The sequence below is a fragment of the Sapajus apella genome, unplaced genomic scaffold (genome assembly GCF_009761245.1).
Source record: "Sapajus apella isolate SASKATOON/1434 unplaced genomic scaffold, GSC_monkey_1.0 scaffold48, whole genome shotgun sequence".
NCBI classification, from domain to species: Eukaryota; Metazoa; Chordata; class Mammalia; order Primates; family Cebidae; genus Sapajus; species Sapajus apella.
The window spans coordinates 10,238,161-10,259,191 of NW_022436988.1; the positions used below are offsets into that span (position 1 = coordinate 10,238,161).

A 21,031-nucleotide genomic window follows, 5' to 3' on the forward strand; every position below is an offset into this window, starting at 1 on the left:
GACATGGCCAGAGCAGCAAGAGAACATAGTGGGGAGATACTGCATACACTTAAATGACCAGATCTCATGAGAGCTCACTCACTATCATCAGGACAGTACCAGGGGGATGGTGCTAGACCATTCCTCAGAAATCCACCCCCATGATCCAGTCACCTCCCGCCAGGACCCACCCTCAACACTGGGGATTACAATTTAATATGAGATTGGGGTGGGGGCACACATGCATACTTCATCTACCATGTTGAACTGGAAGACTTCCTAGGTTTTTTTTGTTTTGTTTTTTTTGATACGGAGTTTCACTGTTATTGTCCAGGCTGCAGTGCAATGGCAAGATCTCAGCTCACTGCAACCTCCGCCTCCTGGGTTCAAGCGATTTTCATGCCTCCCAAGTAGCTGGGATTACAGGCACATGCCACCATACCCGACTAATTTTTGTATTACTAGCAGAGAAGGGATTTCTCCATGTTGGTCAGGCTGGTCTCCAACTCCCAACCTCAGGTAATCCACACACCTCGGCCTCCCAAAGTGCTGGGATTACAGGCATGAGCCGGCTGCCTTTTAATTTTTAATTGCTTATCATCCCAGTAACACCGCAGTAACCCAGGCCCAACAAATCCCTGTATTTCACTGGTAGAAACTGAAGCCTAGTAATATTTAAAGTAGCTACTGACACATAACAGATGTTTGGTTGGTTACTCTGGGCCCACAAATATGAATTACTGTATATGGTATGTCATACACAGGAGATATAAAAATAAGTAAGGCAAAGTTGCTGTTCTTAGGTAAGGAACAAGGAATGTGAGTGAATTATTGAGTGCATCATCTTGTGTATTCCTCAAATAAAGTTTTCAAAGAAGTTGGATAAAGTTTAAAGCCATGAGATAACTCTTCTGGGTTTCCCTCCTAAAACTGATAGTGACCTGGGATTTAAACACAGGTCTGGGTGACTCCACAGCCAGTGTGAACCACGCTGCTTTGATTGTGCTCTTTCCAGACCTGACGGCTCATGGCTCAGTTCAGTCTTGACATTTAGCCTTTGCTGTCTCTGCCTTTCTTAGCTTATTTTATCCTCATGCTACCGCTCAGGCTTCTGTGGCTCTGTAAATCATATCTGATATGATTTGGCTGTGTCCCCATCCAAATCTCATCTTGAATTGTAGTTCCCATCATACCCATGTGTCAGAGGAGAGATGCGTAGGAAGTAATTGAATCATGGAGGCGGTTTCCCTCATGATGTTCTCATAATTGAGTAAGTTCTCATGGGATCTGATGGTTTTATAAGGGGCATCCCCTTTCACTCAGCACTCATTCTTCTCTCTCCTGCCGCCTGGTGAGGAAGGACATGCTTGCTTCCATTTCCGCCATGATTACAAGTTTCCTGAGGTCTCCCCAGCCCTGCAGAACTGTGAATCCATTAATCCTCTTTCATTTATAAATTACCCGGTCTCGGGTATGCCTTTATAGCTGCGTGAGAATGGACTAGTACAATGTCACTGTCTGTGGTAGGTTGGATAGTGTCCCCCACCAAAATCCATGGCCACCTGGAACCTCAGAATGTGACCTTATAGGATCTTTTCAGATGTAGTTAAAGTAAGGATTGAGATGAGCTCATACAGGATTAGAGTGGGCCTCCGGGATTGTGTCCTTATAAGAGACAGAGAAGCACACGCAAAGACATGGAGGAGAAGGCCACGTGAAGACAGAGGCAGAGATTGGAATGATGTCATTGCAAGCCAGAAAATGCCAGTGTATTAGTCTGTTCTTACTCTGCTAATAAAAACATACCTGAGACTGGGTAATTTATAAAGGAAAGAGGTTTAATGGACTCACAGCTCCATATGTCTGGGGAGGCCTCACAATCATGGCAGAAGGTGAATGTGAGGAGCAAAGTCACGTCTTACATGGCAGCAGGCAAGAGAGCCTGTGCAGGGGAACTCCCCTTTATAAAACCGTCAGATCTCAGGAGACATATTCACTGTCATGAGATCAGCACAGGAAAAGCCTGTTCCCGTGATTCAGTGACCTCCCACTGGGTCCCTCCCACAACACATGGGAATTATGGGAGCTGTAATTCAAAATGAGATTTGAGTGGGGACACAGCCAAACCACATCAGCCAAGAGCCACCAGGAACTGGAAGAGGCAAGGAAAATTATCCCCTAGAGGTTTGGAGGGAATATAGTCCTGCTGACACCTTGGTTTTAAACTTCTAGCCTCCAGACTTCTGAGATAATGAGATCCTATGACTTTAAGCCACCAGAGGGTGGTAATTTGTTATGGCAGCCCTAGAAAACTAATGTACTGCCCAAGGCTGGAAGAAGAGGGGAGGGCAGTACCAGCTGCATGCCTTCTGTTTTTCATGTAAGCCTAAGGTTTCCTAGAAGCATCTGAGCTGACTTCCTATAACAACCGATTGGTCAGAAAGATGTAATATGGCCTGGGGAATCTGGAAAAACAAAAGTAGAATTTAGTTTTTTCAAATGTGGCAGTTCTGAGTTTCAGTGACACTCTATCTGCTCTGGTTGTAAAAATGACCAGGACACACCAAGAAGTCAGCTCATTGTTCCCAAAGGCAGGAGATAAGGGAGTGTCTTCTCTCGTCTCTGCCTTTCCCTTCTTTTCCCACGACCGCCTTTCCTCCTATTTTCCCCTCCCTTTCCAGCTGCCTCCAACTGTATGTGACTCAAAGGATGTCATGAATGGTAAAAAGGCAGTATGCAATGAAATAACACAGTAGATAGTTTGTGTTCATTAAATTATGCAAGGAGCATGTTCAGAAAGCTAAGATTAGATATAAAAAGAGAAAGTTGAGAAAGCCTTTCTGAATGCTGCGGGAAATGTCTGCAGCCTTAGATATGTTTAAGAATGGAAAGAACAGCCATGTGCCTCACCTTAGCAAGTGCTGCTGTCCTGGAGGCTGGGTCAGGATTTGGATCAATACTTCTCACACTTGAATGTGCATTGAAAAATCACCCATAGGGTTTACCAAATGCAGATTTCTGGACTCCAACGCCTCATCCCCACTCAGTAGGTGGTTCTGTGACCCAGTCTGGGACTCTGCATGTTTAACAAGCCCCCTCGTGGAGTTTAAAGCAGGTGGTCCATCCACTGCTCATTTGCAGTCGGATTCCTGAGATTCGTTCCAGCCCCAAGATTCTGAGATTCTGCAAGAGCTGCCTGAATTGATTTCCAGAAACTTTTTGAAGGAAACAGCATAAGGCTTTCTGGCTTTGGGGAAGGGACTTTGCATAGTAGGCCTGTAGCCTCCCAAGAAGTTTCCATCAAGAGAGCTCCCTTGTGCTTTCAGACTGCCTTGGGGTGGCCGGGGGCGGGGGGGGCATACAAGGAAGGGCAGAGCATTGCTTGATTGTGGCAGAACAGACAGAAGAACCATGGCACTGCATCATCTGTTCTTATAGTTCCCATAAGCCCCCAAGGGCATGCACACAGCCGCACAGACACCTGCTGGAACAAAGGGACAGGAGCTCCTGTGAGGGCACCTGGACCCGCTTTCGGAGCACATGGCTCTAAGGATTATGTAGGTTAGAAACAGGGTTGGGGCATTGTCACCTTTTAATACTCCAGCAGGGACGGTTTTCCTGCCTTCTCTGTCAAGACTTGAAAAATGTTCTACTGTTGAGTGAATTCTTCCATCTTTCCCACCACACTTCAGATACATCTTCCTCCCTCACTGTGACCACTGCGGAAACTTTCTTTTACATAAATACGGCACTATAGATGAAGCACGTAGAAAGCGCTGGATAGGCAATGACCACTCTCCGTTGCTGCCCGGACACCCCCTTGGTGGTCTTGTTCTCACAGGTCCTCCTCCCGGGCCACTCTGCGCTGCTCCTCTCTCACTCACCCTCTCTTCATTGCCATTCCCAGCTCGGTGGGGTCTGGCCCTGTTTTATTGCCAGCCCATTTCCCGGCCACACAAAGGGGGCCTTTGTAACAGCTCTTTCCAGATGTTGAGTATTTGGAAAACATTCCCATCAGGTGCTTGTCCTCTAGATGCCCTCGGAAAAGGAAAGAATCCAGGACAGGGATTTGGAAGTGGCGGTCCCAGATCTCAGAGTGGGGATTTCCTGAGGGAACCGGGAGAAATCTCAGGTGCTTTAGAGCATCGTTACCACCATCCTCATCAGTTTCATCCCAGTGAATTCAGTTACCACTCAGCTGATGTTCGGGCAGAGACCCTGCCCTCCCCTTCCTCTGCGGAGGCATATGTGCCTTACAGGTGAATGATGTGGTTGCATTCTTGACTGATTTGGTCCTCCTGTGCAAGGGAAGAATTATGATTCATTCTTAAGCAAGACTGTAGCTTCAGGACGATGGGAGACTTTTAAATAGCAAATCGGGACTGGAACCCGGTGTTCTGATTCCAAATCCAATACTCTTCTGTTACAACATGCCTCCTCTTTGTGGAATTTATTTGAGAAAAAACTACCAAGCCACTCTTCTGGGGTTCACCTGCAAGGTGGTGGCCAGATAACGTATAATGACACCTCCTTTCTCTGGGGAATTCCAGGGCTCTCTTTCACGGTGATTCCTGGGAAGTCAGGCAGGTGATCCATAAACAGAGAAATGGAGGCCCAGGGAGGTTGGACAGCTTGCCCCAGGCCACACAGTGAGTGAGTTAGAGCCCAGGGCAGAATTGGAATCCAACTCTAGGGAGTCAGACCCCATGGGTCATTTCCCAAAGCCCAAAGTCACAGGAGATGGAAGAGGCTTAGTGCTGAAGCTCAGCCACTCTCAGCCAAGCCCAGCGGCATCCTTCTCCCTGCCTCTCAGGGCCTCCTCCTGGTTATGGGTTGGTCCCTCTGTTTTCTGTGTCTACCCTCTGCTCCAGGCTAGTCCCAGCCCTCCATGCTCCTCATTGGCAGATGTCTCCTTTAACTTCTCTGGGACTTGGTTTCTCCCTTCCCAGAGAGAAACTCGTTTTACTTTACAGAGGTTTGTTGAAATCCACACAAAATGACAGCTAGATAGGAGGAATATGTTCTAGTCTCCTATTGCACTGTAGGATGACTATAGTTAACAATAATATGTAGTTTCAAATAGGCAGAAGGAGGATAGTGAATGTTCCAGACACAGAAATGATCAATATTTGAGATGATGGATATACTAATTACCCTGATCTGATCACTGTGTATTATACGTGTGGAAACATCACCATGGACCCCAGGAGTATGCACAATTATTATTTGCCAATTAAAACATTTTGTTTTGGGCTGCGCATGGTGACTCATGCCTGTAATCCCAGCACTTTGGGAGGCCAAGATGGATAGATTGCTTGAGTCCAGGAGTTTGAGACCAGCCTGGGCAACATACCAAACCCCATCTCTACTAAAAACACAAAAGATTACCCAGGCATGGCAGCACATACTGGGGTCCCAGCTACTTGGGAGGCTGAAGCGAGAGGATCACTGGAGTCCACCAGGTGGAGATTGCAAGTGAGCAGAGATCACGCCACTGCACCCCAGCCTGGGTGACAGAGTGAGACCCTGTCTCAAAAAAAATTGTTTTTATATAAAAAAATGAAGACCAGGGAGACCTCAAGGAAAAAGGGCTTTGGAGGCAACGGGTATGGGAAATGGACGATAGGAGAGCTGCTTCAATAGAGCCAGGTTTGAATATTGGCTACTCCATCTGCTCTCTCTACAGACACTGAAAAGTTGCTTTTCTCTTCTGCAGAGCGGGGCTAGTCATCACGATGATATTTGGCTGGCAGCCATTGGGAGGATCTCCTTTAGTCCTGAAAATAAGGAGGTCAAACCATCCCTATTTGCCCAGGTTTGAGGAGTTTCTTGGGATATGAGACTTTCTGTGCTAAATCCAACCAAGTCCCAAGCAAATAGGGATGAATTGGTTATTTTATTTTATTTTACTTTAGGTTCTAGGGTACCTGTGCAGGTCATGCAGGGAAAACAACCCATGTTTTTGATGGGTCAACTAAGTATGAGAATTTACAGTGGGGCTGTGATAGTTTGTATCACTGCTTAGTTTTATACACACACACCCTTTCCTGCTATCCCCGCAGCGTGATGTTGGCTTGGCCATGTGATGTGCTTTGGCTGATGGAATATTAGCGACCACACCAGGAGCAGTAGCTGCCAGGTACTTGTACAGTTTTGCTTGGTTGGGGCTCCTGTGGTCACCTGAAGAAGCATGTGTCCCAGGTTACAACGGGCCCTTCAGTCTTGGCTTGAGAAAAAACGTGAGTTAACTAGGGCAGGAATGGGGTAGACTGCATCGATCACCTCCCTGCACTGCCCCCCACCAACCAAAGAATCACACCACCCTCCGTTCATGGCCCCTTGCAGTGTGAAGTCACCACTTCTGTCATCAAGAATGGGAGTCTATTTCTCCGCCGTCCCACACCTGGGGGCTGCCTTGTGACTTGCTTTGGCCAATAGAATTTGGCAGAAGTGAAGGGCGTGGGTTCTGGAGCCTAGACCTTGAGAGACCTTGCATGTGGGACTCCCACCCTTTTGGAACCCTGGGCCCACCATATTGTGAGGAAGTCTGTCTAGCTTGCTTGAAAAGAGGCCACATGGAAGAGAAGGGAAGAGCCCCAGTGGGTAACCAGTACCAACCGCTGCACAGGTGAGGCTGTCTTGGACCCTACCCACATAAGTGAACCCAGGCAACCCAAAGAATCGTGAGAAATAAATCACAGTTATTGTATGAAGGTACTAAGTTTTGGGTAGTTAGTTATACAGCAATAGATAGCAGGTACCAACCCATAGCCTGGGATCCAAGCTCAGCCAACAGGTACATTCAAGCTAAGCTGCACACTGAGTCCATTCTAGATCAGAGAACCACAGTCAGCCTTGCAGGCCTGCAAATGCAGGATGACATGTCCCTTGTTTTAAGCCACTGAGTGTTCCAGGCATTTGTTTGCAACATGCTTGTGTCAACAGCTGATGGACATGAGGGATTCAGCCCCAGGAGCGCCTGACTCCAAAGCCTGTTCTTAGCCCCATTGCAATACTATGCTGTTGTCCCCAGGCTGTGAAACAGCTAAGACATATTGATCTCGGTGCCTAACTATTAATACATTCCCAGGCTGTCCAGCAGTGCTAAGAAACCCTTTGTCAAATGTGGGTACCATCATTGTAGAGCCTTCCAGATTGTTAGAAAAAGAAGAGAGTGGAGATTGTGTGCCAAAAGAGATGGACAAGGAGCTACTTTGTAAACTCTAACATTTGGCAAAGAACGTATCCTTAAATACAAATCAAAGCAGCTTAGGTTATACCTGGAAGTGCTGAGGCAGAGAGAAAACATTAGAGAAATAGAGAGGAAAATACACAAAAACATGTTCATGACTTCAGGATAGGGAAGTTGCAGATGACATATAAGAGAAAAGGGGAACTGAGGCTGGGTGTGGTGGCTCACACCTGTAATCCCAGCACTGAGGTCTGGAGTTCAAGACCAGCCTGGCCAACATAGTGAAACCCTATCTTTACTAAAAAATAAAAAAAATTAGCCAGGCATGGTGGCACATACCTATAGTCCCAGCTACTCGGGAGGCTGAGGCAGGAGAATTGCTTGAACCTGGGAGGTGGAGGTTGCAGTGAGCCAAGATGGCGCCACTGCACTCCTGTGTCACCCTGCCTGGGCGACACAGCGAGACGCCGTCACAAAAAAGAAAAAAAGAAAAAGAAGGGCGGGGGGCAACTGAAAAGACTGCATAAAGAAAGTCAGAGAGAGGCAGGGATCAGATCCAGATCTTTGGTTGGGTGGTGGATTCTAGGTTTTCATTTTACCATTTTATATAGGGGTAGCAACCTCATGGGAGGGACATACTGTGATGCTTACGTGTGTGGACGCTGAGTTTTAATCCTAGTTTACCACTCATTGGAGTCTTACACATGCAACTTAACCTCTCAGTGCCTCAGTTTCCTCATCTGTAAAATACGTGTTGATGGCAGCCTCATGTAATTATTAGGAGGAAATGCTTGAAACCATGCCTGAGACGTAAGTGCAATTAGTGATGTTTAAATAAATGAGTTACAGATGTTATTCAATACATAGCCACCATTATACAATAAAATCGATTGAGTTGGGAGAGGAGACTCATCTGTGCTCCTTTATCAACTCAACGCTGATTATGCATCTGCTCTCATCGGGCGCAGGTGCTCGCATGCCCAGGAGAAATAAGCTGGTGAGTTACGTGGTTCAGCACCACTAATCGATTTACAAAGGAAGCTTCAGTGCAGCCGTGTTGCTATAGAACCTCTCTCACTGAGACGTCTTGAACTGAAGGGCTGGGAGAGGCCTCGTGGAGGAGGAAGAGTTTCACTCAGCTGCTTGGGTGTGGGACTGAATGCGGTCCCAGAACTGGTCGCTGCCTTTACCCGCGGACTCTGGTCTCTAACAGTGAGTTCCTTCTCGGCACCTTGAATGGGAGGGATTGTCGTGCACATGGGGAGGAGCCGGCTGTGGAGTTCAATCATTAATTTGCCACAATTAAACCAGAGACTTCTGTCTCCAGCAGCAGATAAGCAAGCAGAGAGCTAACAATGACGAAGGGAGAGGCAGTCTGACAAACCGGTTGTGAAGGGCAGGCTAGGCTGATTGAGAGTTGATAGGGGCCTGTCATGGCTTTATTGTGGCAATAACGCCGTCAGGCATCTGGGGCATTAGGAGGGAAAGCCTCAGCTGGCATTGGCTGCAGGCGTAAGGGGGGAAACCCCAGCCAGACTTTTTTTTTCAGTCTGCTGGGCCACCAGAGAAGGCTTTGGGGTCTCCGAGGCACGTGTGAGGCTGAGGGTTGGTGATCAGCTCACCCGGTTCCTTCCTGGCTGGGCTACATGAACTGGGTATAGCTGGAGTGTTGAGATCTGACATTCCCAAAGAGAAGCAGCTAAAGTCAAGAGGACAAGGATATGTCACACAGAGATGGTGATCAGGGGAATGGAGTCCCTGGGAGGCAGGGAAGGAGGCAAGCAGCCTTAGGTTAGACTCCAGGAAGAACTGTCTCCTGAAGCAGTGATCGTCAGAACAGCCAACATTTGAGTGCCTGCTCTATGCCCAGCGTGAGGTGCGTTCCATGAATTCAGTAATTCCTGAAACCCACAGGTAGGTCCTTTTATTGCCCCTGTACAGAGGTGAAAAAGCTGGGTCTTCCAGAAGTTAAACATCTTGCCCAAGATCATGTATCTCCGAAGTAGCAGAAACAGGAATTGAACTTTCATAACTTCCTCTCAAAGCCCCTAGATGCTAGCCTGTCTCTTCAAAGATGCCCATCAATCAGAGGTGTAGGGCAGGCTTATCTCTGGAATCTTCCTTGGTCTTCTTATTGTGGCTCTGATCAGTTGGTGTGGCCATACACATACACACACATGTGCACACGTTATATACATGTACACATGCCATGAATACACATCATACAGATATAAGCACCCACATACAAGCATTGCACATCACACACATGAGCACACACATTACATATACACACATGTACAGCACATACATGCACACGCTACAGATAGAATCCCTCCCCAACTCCTCCAGAGCGCCCCACCACATACCTTTAAGGTACTGGCATGACCGTAACAGAATCACCGACGCTCGGTGGATTCTCTGCCCCTGGACAGCTGTGGAAAGACCAATGGCATTTCTGGGAATACTTTGAGGGTCGTGCGGGGCCCAGAAACTCTTGGCTGCTGCATCCCCCTGAAAAACAATCCCATGCTGGCCTTGACATTGTCCACCCTAACTGCACTGGGCTACACTCATTGGGTCATGCTTCACTTTTGCAGAAGGCCCTTCAGTGAGTACTTTAAATTCCTGAAAAAGGTCATTAAATTTTGCCATGGTCCTGAGGTGGTGACTGGGGACTGTCCCTGCTCTCATTGACTTTATTACATTAAGGTCCAGAGTAAGCCATAAAACAAAACCCAAAATGCAACCTCCCAAGCCCTCAGCATGCCAAGGCTGGCAGAAATTCTAAGACCAGGCGAAAGATGCTGCACGCTCTCAAATCTATTCAATGATCAGGCGGGCCCTAGGGAATGCTGATTTGACTGATGTGCTCCTTCTCTGCCTTCTCTGTCGGGGGTTGTGTGTGCTTTGTGTTCTTGGCCACAGGGTTAGCAGGAAGGAGATCATCAATGCATCATTGCATGTGCCATTTTATGATTTTCCTCCATTCTTCATCCTGGAAGAAGGAGTGAATTTATGGACCTGTTATGGACTCACAGATGCCTCTGCAGAATTAGAGATGGCCTGGGCTGGAGGCTGGATTCTGAGATGTAGATCTTGAGCAGGATTTCTCAGTCTCAGCACCTTGACTTTTGAGGCTGGATCATTCTTTATTATTATTTGTATTATTATTATTTTTTGAGACAGAGTCTTGCTCTGTTGCCCAGGCTAGAGTGCAATGGTGCGATCTCGTCTCACTGCAATCTCTGCCTCCTGGGTTCAAGCGATTCTCCTGCCTCAGCCTCACCAGTAGCTGTGATTACAGGTACCTGCTCCCATGCCTGGCTAATTTTGTAATTTTAGCAGAGATGGGGTTTCACCATGTTGGTCAGGCTGGTCTTGAACTCCTGACCTCAGGTGATCCACCCAGCTCAGCCTCCCAATGTGCTGAGATTACAGACATGAGCCACCATACCCGGCCTGGATCATTCTTTATTACAGAGCTTTGTCCTGTGCCATGTAGGGTAGTGAGGTAGCATCCTGGCCTCTGCCAACCAGATGCCAGTACCATTCTGACCTCCCAGTTGTGACGACGACAAATCTTTCTGGACGTTGCCCAGTGTCTCCAGAGTAGGGGGTAGTGCAAATGTGTGTGGGTTGAGGAGCACTCACAGGAATGACTTTAAAGTTTTGGGGCACAACTGGGTTCCTGCCAACAGTCGCTCTGTCCCTTAGTCCCTTTGCTTCTGTCTGCATCGCTGCCCTTCCCATCTGTTCAGTGGGCGCTTCAGTGGCTGTGAGCTAAACCATGTACTCTGTGAGTCAGGAGGAAAGCAAAACCCCAGCCACATCTCACACTAGAGAAACAGGATTTTCTTTCCTTTCCCCTCAAAGTTCTAGTTTTCTGCAAGATCCCCAGATGGCCAACCGAGAGCCTCTCGTCCACTCTGCAGGCGGGAACAAGCAAGCAGCACAAACACCCTCTGTCCTTCCTCCAAAGGGGGAAAGGACTTTTCCTCCCTCCCTCCATCCTTCCCCTCCCCTTTCCGAAACTCTTGGGTTGTTTTTTAAATTTTCTCCCTAGTTCACTTGCACTGCTGACCCCTCCCCAGCCCTCCTCCCTTCGCTTCCCACCCCTTCCCCTGGTACACCTGACTTATTTATTTATTTACGGCTGGAGTATCTGAGCTCAGGGTTAGTTCGGGTCTATTAAGTTTGCTCCTTTTCCTGCCTGGGAACCCGGGTAATGAGTAACCATAGCGTGCTGCAGGCAGCTGTCTCCGACAAACCGGGAGTCACTGTGGGAGCTGCATAAGGGAACGTTTGTTCTGGGCCTTCTCAATAGTTCCTTGTGCGGGAGGCAGGGTGGTGGGAGGGAGGGAGGGAAAAGGGAAGAAAGACACAGACACTAAATCACTGCGCTTTTGACAATTCCTCTCTTCTCTCCCACCCCCCATCCTCCCCCACCCACACTGATCAGATCTTTGGGGTGGACTTAGACTTTAAGACTTTTGTTGCTGTTTCCATGAGCCTGAGGAGAGGCTCATGCGTACCTCGTGGGGTACTTTTAGGTGAGTTGCAGATTACATGGGGCCCGAGGGCTGATTTTTACCGTGGAGATGGTTTAGGTGTCTTGGATGTCTCTCACTGTGTGTGCAAATTAACACAATGCCTATTGTTCCCTAGTTCATTTAATGATCCAATAAATCTCTAGGTATCTATTCCCAACCTTGTGGCCTAGATATGCTATAAAGCTGTTGGAAAAGGGCTTTCATAAAGCAGTCCAAGTATATTATGGGATTAGTTATATGCCCCACAATCAACATGGGGCTTGCTAGGGCCTTCTTTGATTTGGTATGATTATGTAGACAAGAGAGACGGGCCAACAAATACATTGTACACACGGCCTTTGGAAGATCTCCCGTGAAAGTTACATCCATTCATTCACTGCATGGGGATTTAGCACCTACTATGTGCCAGCTGTTTGGCTAGCTCTCAGGGGCAACTACAGAAATGAACAGGGCATGACTCTGGCTCTCAAGTTTACAAAGGAAAATACGAAAGAACCCATGTCCCTGTATTACGGTAATATAAGATGAGATGGGATATGTGCCGTAAGAAAGGTACAAGCTGAATATCTAGAGAGAGGAGAGGAGAGAAGATTAAAATATTTTGGGAGCATGAAAGAAAGCTTGGCTTCAGAAGCAAAAGAGACGAAGACCAGCCCCTCCTCCAGGCAAAGGAAAGGTTTCAGCCAAGAAAGGAAGGTAGGCAAGCATGGGGCATATTTGGGGAACAAGGAATGGCTGGGTTGGTTGAGACATGGGCAGATGAATCACGGTCCATGGTGAGTTTTAGAAAGATTAATCAGGCGGGCCGGGCGCGGTGGCTCAAGCCTGTAATCCCAGCACTTTGGGAGGCTGAGGCGGGCGGATCACGAGGTCAAGAGATCGAGACCATCCTGGCCAACATGGTGAAACGCCGTCTCTACTAAAAATACAAAAACTAGCTGGGTGCGGTGGCGTGCACCTGTAGTCCCAGCTACTCAGGAGGCTGAGGCAGGAGAATTGCTTGAAGCCAGGAGGCAGAGGTTGCAGTGAGCCGAGATTGTGCCATTGCACTCCAGCCTAGCGCCTGGCAACAGAGTGAGACTTTGTCTCAAAAAAAAAAAAAAAAGAAAGATTAATCAGGCTGTGCTGTGTAGGGTACATTTAAAGGGGAAGAGATTAATGATGACAGTTAGAAATAGATGCCACCAGTCTAGATGGAAGAAAATGAGAAGAGACAGGACGGGTGAATGGTGGAGCGTAGGATTATGGAAGGAGCATGTAGCAACTGCCCGCATGTCCAAGAGGGCACAGTGGAGGCACCCCTGAGGCTTTAAGCCTGGGTGGCCAGGAAGAGAAATCTAGAAAAATAGCACGACACACCAGAAGGGCCAAGGAGGGCTCAGAACTGAGCAGCAAGATCAGTGGTCTGGTTTGGATTTGCTAAATCTGAGAGGTTTCAAGGGACAGATGTTCCAAAGCCAAGTGGCAACAGAGGTCCCGAGCTGGGGGAGATGTCAGGGGTGCTGTCTCTCCCTAGCATCCCCGTCTAATGCTGGCATGAGGGTGGAAACATCCTTGAAATGTGAGGTGAATCTCCTTCCACTGCCTGTCCGGGTCTTGTCTCCATTTCACCCCGATCTGCACCCCAAGAGCTGTTCTGTAGGGATGGCATCAGCAGGCTCCCTTGGCCACTGGATTTCAGCTGAGTTCAACAAGTGGAGCAGGAGATTAGAGGGTGGAAGGAAAGTAGCCTCAGTTTCTGGCAGGCTGTTCTTTCTCTGTAGCTACTGTCTCTGGATTCTGGAAACATTCTGGTCCCCTTGGACCTTCTGACTTTAGAGGTAGGGGTCGTGCCTTCCCACTATTGCTGGCCCTGTGAACCTGCACTCTCCCCTGTTGGCTGCCCCGAACCCTGCCCATCCCATAACACATCATCTCTGTCTGAAACTCTTCTCAGTCCCCCATATTGGATGTGCCATTTGTATCCTTTTAGGATCCTGATGTATCCACTGGAGTCTAAAGTCACACAGGGTCGGGCATGGTGGCTCACACCTATAATCCTAGCCCTTTGGGAGGCTAAGGTGGGCAAATCACTTGAGGTCAGGAGTTCGAGACAAGCCTGGCCAATATGGTGAAACCTTGGCTCTGCTAAAAATACAAAAATTAGCTGAATGTGGTGGCACATGCCTGTGGTCTCAGCTACTCAGAAGGCTGAGGCAGGAGAATCGCTTCAACCTGGGAGGTGGAGGTTGCAGTGAGCCAAGATTGTGCCACTGCACTCTAGCCTGGGCAACAGAGTGAGAATCTGTCAAAAAAAAAAAAAAAAAAAAAAAAAAAAAAAAGGCACATAGAACAAATCCTTTTTCTCTTCTTTCATGCATGGTATTTATTTCTGATCAAACAGAGGACTTATAAAAATGAAATGGACAAATAATTATTACAATGGCGAAAAGTTTCATAAACTGAGGCAGTTAGGCCGGGCGCGGTGGCTCAAGCCTGTAATCCCAGCACTTTGGGAGGCCGAGGCGGGTGGATCACAAGGTCAAGCGATCGAGACCATCCTGGTCAACATGGTGAAACCCCGTCTCTACTAAAAATACAAAACATTAGTTGGGCATGGTGGTGCATGCCTGTAATCCCAGCTACTCAGGAGGCTGAGGCAGGAGAATTGCCTGAACCCAGGAGGCGGAGGTTGCGGTGAGCCGAGATCGCGCCATTGCACTCCAGCCTGGGTAACATGAGTGAAACTCCGTCTCAAAAAAAAAAAAACAAAACTGAAGCAGTTTGCAAATTTCTTAGGTTTCTTCTATCATTCTCACAATTAATGTGCTGGTTGTTGGTCTCTTTCTTTTTAACATTCCTGGCTTTTTCTCTGTCATCCTTTGTTGGCGTCTGACTTTCCCAGGGGACTTCACATCTTTCTTTTAGTGCCAAGGTGCGCTGCTCCAACTGAAGCTCGTCTTTTTGAGCAGGTTTCACCTTCTTCCTCTGGCAGTGGCAGAAGTGGGCTCTTTGCCCTGGTGAGCTACCTCCAAACAAACCATCATTATCTGAGCAGCAGAGAATTCTGAGCAGGAGAATTGAGCCTGTTGTTCCAGTGTGTTGAGACTTCTTCCAAAACCTAAGAAAGCGTTTAGCTGGAAGATAGTGTGTATCAGTCTATTTCAAACCACATGCGTGCACACCATGCATGATGGCTTTCCCATCTCAGTAGTTGCTGTGACTCTCTTTGTTTTTTGCTTTTTGAGACTGAGTTCCACTCTTGTCACCCAGGCTGGAGGGCAATGGAGTGCGATCTCGGCTTACTGCAACCTCTGCCTCCTGTGTTCGAGCAGTTCTCCTGCCTCAGCCTCCCAAGTAGCTGGAATTACAGGCACCCGCCACCATGCCCAGTTAATTTTTTTATTTTTAGTATTGACAGGATTTCACTATGTTGGCGAGGCTGACCTCAGGTTATCCACCTGCCTCAGCCTCCCAAAGTGCTGGGATTACAGGTGTGGGCCACCGTGCCCAGCCAGCTATGACAGTCTTTATCATGACCTCTTAAGGCATAGATCGGGAGCTGCACGGAATAGATCCCCAAGTGGGACTAGCATGGATTCCAAGGTATTTATTGGAAGGATTCTGTGAAAACAAAAACAACAACAAAGAAAGAACAAAATATCAGGAGGAAGGACAGAAAGAATATAGTCCATCTTCGGGGCACGTGGGAAATGTGTTTTCTCTGCATGCAACTTTCTTCTCTCGCTCTCCCTCTTTTTTTTTTTTTAAAGACGGGGTTTCATCATGTTGGTCAGGCTGGTCTTGAACTCCCGACCTCAGGTGATCCACTCGCCTTGGCCTCCAAAGTGCTTGGATTACAGGCGTGAGCCACCACACCCGGCCCTCTATTTTCTCTTTGCAGGTCTGCTTTCTTCATTTGGGAGGAAACACGAGCACTGACCGGCCCTTGACTTTTACATCTTGCAGCTTTCACTGAGGGAATGTTTCTCTCACTCAGTTCTAGTTAGCCAGATCTCAAGGCAGGACTCTGATTGGATCAGCTAAAGTCAGATGCCCATCTTTGGACCTGTCAATGGTAGCCAAGGGGAGGAAGAAGGCCACGTACGAATAGGGCGGCTCCTGCCAGAACCGTGGGATGAGGTGGGAGGTGTTGTTCTCAAAGGAGGAGGGGTACCAGTGGGAACAATGTGGACTCCAGGCATTCTAAAACAGCAATTATTTTTTAGAAACAAACTTACCAGCATAAAGAGACTCACAGCTCAACAAACGCTTTTTGACATAGTCACAATTTAATAGACAGAAGTTCTCAGTTTAATAAACAAATATATAAATTGAGGAACTGCAGTGTTGATGTAGGAACAAATCATTATTTTCTGATTGTTGATGGATATGATAAGCAGAGTCACGGCAACTACTGCAATGGGAAAGCTGTCATGCGTGGTGTGCATGTAAGGTGTATTTTAAAACAGATGGATACTTACAGATTATCTTCCAGCTAAACATTTTCTTAAGTTTTGGAAGAAGTCTCAATATACTGGAAAAGGCCCAATTCTGCTCAGAATTCTCTTCTGCACAGTGCTGGGTGCATAGGCTACATCAGAGAAATCTGCTCCTAAAGGTGATACATGATAGGTGTGTTAAATTAGTAAATTCTTTTTTTTTTTTTTAATTTTATTGCATTTTAGGTTTTGGGGTACTTGTGAAGAACATGCAAGATTATTGCATAGGCACACACGTGGCAGTGTGATCTGCTGCCTTCCTCCCCATCACCCACATCTAGCACTTCTCCCCGTGCTATCTCTTCCCAACTCTCCTCCCCCCGCTGTCCCTCCCCTATTTCCCCCCAACAGACCCCAGTGTATAGTGCTCTCCTCCCTGTGTCCATGTGTTCTCATTGTTCAACACCCGCCTATGAGTGAGAACATGCGGTGTTTGATTTTCTGCTCTTGTGTCAGTTTGTTGAGAATGATGGTTTCCAGGTTCATCCATGTCCCTACAATGGACACGAACTCATCATTTTTTATGGCTGCATAATATTCCATGGTGTATATGTGCCACATTTTCCCTGTCCAGTCTATCATCGATGGGCATTTGGGTTGGTTCCAGGTCTTTGCTATTGTTAACAATGCTGCAGTGAACATTTGTGTGCACGTGTCCTTATAGGAGAACGATTTATAATCCTTTGGATATATACCCAGTAACGGGATTGCTGGGTCAAATGGAATTTCTATTTATAGGTCTTTGAGGAATCGCCACACTGGAAGTTGACAAGTGCTACATAAAAAGAGAAGGAGAGCAGAGCTGGGAAAATCTCCAGCGCTACAGGGAGGCATGGTCATTGGGTTGCAATTTTAAACAGAGGCTGAGAGCGCTTTAAAAAGGAGACATTTGGCCAGGCACAGGGGCTCGCCCAGCATTTTGGGAAGTCAAAGCAAGAGGATTGTTGGAGGCCAGGAGTTCAAGACAAGCCTAGGCAACATAGCAAGACCCCCATCTCTACAAAAAATTTTAAAATTAGCCAGGCATGGTGATGCACACCTGTAGAACCAACTACTTAGGAGACTGGGGCGGGAGCTTCCCTTGAGACCAAGAGGTCGAGGCTGTGGTGAGCCTCACTGGTCTTCACAGGTTGGGCAACAGAGCAAGACCCTGTCTCAAAAAATGCAAAAGAGAGGGGGAACATTTGAGCAAAGATTGAAGGACATGACAGTTCCTCTTATTGTATATTTCTGCTGCTTATTTTAGTATCCAATGCGAAGTAATGTTTGGGTTTGAAACAAATACTATTTAATAATAACAGTGTCCCATTATTTCTTGCTTCTAATTTGTGGCCGTTAAAAGAAATGTAAACCCTTCAAGGACACAAAGAGAGATTTCCATGCTTCAGATGTTCCGGTTGAACCAAGTCAAGTCATAGATTTTAGAACAGCAAAGAATGTTGCCCCACCCTTTCGTTTTGTAGGTGAATTGTGAATGCCTGGCCAAAAGCCACATGGTGAGCTAGAAATGCATTGGTGATTAACATGAAATCAAATGCATACACAGAAATGCACTTCAACTGAGTGACTCAGATGGCTGAGCATGGAGAGCAGACGGTCCCTTCTTATTTCCCTAGCTTGTATTAAACACTTCTAGATCTCACCGTTTGCCATTACGTATTACATTCCAACTGTTTTCAGTGATATTGGTAGTATTGCATTGCCATGTTGGGAAACATTAAAATGACAGTGTTTTTCAAATGTGCCTTTGTTCGTCAGGTTCAGCTGGAACGCCAGCATGAGGCCAGGCCATCACGTGGAGAGTGTTTCTCCTCATTGCTCAGGAGTGGCTTGCTCTTCCCTTCTCCCTCTAATTTTTTGTCGCTACTTGTATCGTATGTTACTCATCTTGATTATAATTTATAGAGATGTGTTTTTGCTGAGGGCACCTGATATCATTTTCTTTTTCTTTTTCTTTTTTTTTTTTTTTTTTGAGATGGAGTCTTGCTCTGTCTCCCAAGCTGGAGTGAGCTAGATCTCAGCTCACTGCAATCTCCGCCTCCCGGGTTCAAGTGATTCTCCCATCTTAGCCTCCCAAAGCGCTGGAATTACAGGCGTGACCCACTGCGTCTGGTATCATTTTCTTAAATAACAGCTTTATTGGGATATTATTGACATTCCATGAAGTTCACCCTCTAAAATGTACAACTCAGAAGAGTCATGCATCAATCTCCACTATCTAATTCCAGAACATTTCCATCACCCCCAAAAGACACCCCATAGCCATCAGCAGTCATTTCTCATTCCTCCCGTCCCCCAGGCCCTGGCAACCATTGATCTATTTCTGTCTTTAGGGATGTGCCAATTCTGGACATTTCCTATCAATGGAATCATACAATTAGTGGGTTTTGTGTCTGGCTTCTTAGCATAATATCTTCAAGGTGCATCTATGTTGCAGCATGTATCCGTGTTTCATTTTTTTCATGGCTGAATAATATTCCATTTTATGGATAGATCAAAAGTACTCGTTCATCTGTTGATGAGCATTTGAGTCATTTCTACTTTTTGGCTATCATGATTAATGCTGCTATGAATATTTGTCTTCAAGTTTAGTATGGACTTATGTTTTCAGTTCTCTTGACTATACACCTAGGAATAAAATTATTGGGTCATATAGTAACTCTATATTTAATCATCTGAGGATCACCAGACTGTTTTCCAAAGTGGCTGCAGCATTTTACCTTTCCACCAGCAAAGGATGAGGGTTCCAATTTCTCCATATGCTCACTAACATTTGTTATTATTATGTCATCTTCAAATAGAGATTGTTTTCCTTCTTTTTTTCCCCCCAAGCTACATGCCTTTATTTAACCTTTTTGCCTAATTGCTCTGGCTAGAACCTTTACTACAATGTTGAATAAAAGTGGTAGGAGTGGACACACTTGTCATATTCCTGACAAGAAACCATTTAGCCTTTCACCACTAAGCATGATGTTATTTGTAGGTTTTTCATAGATGCCCTAGGTCAGGTTGAGGAAATCCCCTTCTATTTCTAGTTGGTTGGGTGTTTTATAATGAAAAGGTATTGAATTTTGCCAAATGTGTTTTCTGTGTCAATGGAGATGATCATGCGATTTTTATTCTTTATTCAATTGATATGGTGTGCTATACTGATGTATTTTTCCCATGTTAAACCATCTTTGCATTCCTGAGATAAATTTCACTTGGTCATAGTATCTGCTCTTTTTATATGTTGCTGGATTTAGTTTGACAGTATTTTATTGGGGATTTTTGCATCTATTCCTAAGAATATTGGTCTATATTTTTCTTTTCTTGTGGTGTCTTTGTCTTGTTTTAGTATCAAAGTAATAATACTGGCCTCATAGAATGAATTGGGAAGTTTCCCCTCCTCCACTCCCTCCCCCTTCTCCTCCTTCAACTCCTCCCCTTCCTCCCCCTCCCCCTTCTCTTCCCCCTCCTCCTCCTCCTCCTCCTCCCCCCTTTTGGAAGAGCTTGTAAGGAATTATAGTTAATTCCTCTTTAAATGTTTGGTAGCATTCATCCATGAAGCCATCGGTCCTAGGCTCCCCTTCATGTGGTTTTGTTTTAACTAAATCTGCCTCTTTTTACTTGTTATGGGTCTGTTTAGATATTCTATTTCTTTTTGACTCAAGAAGAAAATACTTTTTGAAAATAGGTAGGTTAAAAGTTAACTTGTCAAAGTAATTAAAGATTTGTTCTTTTCATTTGCTATGATAGCTGTGGGTAATGTTGAACTTCCAGTGTGGTTTTGAGTGGTAAAACCATGGAATGAAAGGCCCCCTGCACTTCAGGCCCTGGCGTGACGCTCCTCATTAATGTCATGCTGGAAAGTTCAATCTCTGTCTCTGACTCCCAGTTTCCTCATCTGCAAAATGGGCTTAATTACAATCATCCTTAAAGGGCATTGAGGGGATCAGGTGAGACACCCATCACATGCCTAGCATATAGTAGACCCTCAATAATGATTAACTGTTTTCTCTATTATCTCTATTATTATCAGAGTATATATATCTGATAATCACCCACTAGGTGCTGGGGATCCTTCTAAGACTAAGGATACAGAGGTGAGCAAAAGCAGAGACTCTGGCGGTCACATTCTAATGGGGGATAGATCAAAATAAACACATAGAAAGGGTTTAAGGAGGCCTCTGCCTGATTTTAAGCCAACAGAGACGTGGGCACAGCAGTCAGGCAGGTGCAGCTCCTATGTGTGATTTTTAATGATCAGAGCTAGGCTGGAGAACTTGATTGGCCTGGGACCAGGTGGACTCACCCGAGCTCTCTGTTCCCACGTTCAGTCCAGCTCTAGGGACAGTCTTCGGAGGCCAGGTTAGGATCTGTAGAGTAGGACTTCTGAGACTCAGTGTCCGATCCTTACAGACCTCAGATGAATTAGTGGCTCTGACTCCAGAAACCTGGGCCCATGGCTCTTGCCCACCAGTCAGTGGCTTGTTCTGAGGACAAGGTGGGGAAAGTGGTCGGAAGTATGACTGTGTTGGGGACTCTTCCCATGCTCAGTGGGGGTGCTCTTTCTAGACTCAGTGGGGACTTCTTTCCCTATTCAGTGGGGGCTATTATAACCAGTGAGGGGCCCTTCTATACTCAGCGAGGTTCTTCCCCTTTTCAGTGGGGGTCTCTTCCTCTCTTCAGTGGAGATCACTTCCCATACTTGGTCGGGGTGGGGGTGCTCTTCTCATGGTCAGTGGGGGCCTCTTCCCATGGTCAATGGGGGGCTCTTCCCATGGTCAGTGGGGGGCTCTTCCATGGTCAGTGGGGGCTCTTCCATGGTCAGTGGGGGCTCTTCCCAT

At 46.6% G+C, this 21,031-nt stretch overlaps 1 long non-coding RNA gene across 1 annotated transcript; it reads right to left on the reverse strand.

The window, feature by feature from the left end:
* Positions 1 to 63: 63 nt before the first annotated feature.
* On the reverse strand, positions 64 to 5,339 carry LOC116525735. The gene is made up of 3 exons (XR_004257794.1): positions 5,329 to 5,339; positions 3,709 to 3,711; positions 64 to 153 (listed from the first exon to the last, which is right to left on the reverse strand). It is a non-coding gene; the product is annotated as an uncharacterized LOC116525735 (long non-coding RNA).
* Between the last annotated feature and the right edge of the window lie 15,692 nt (positions 5,340 to 21,031).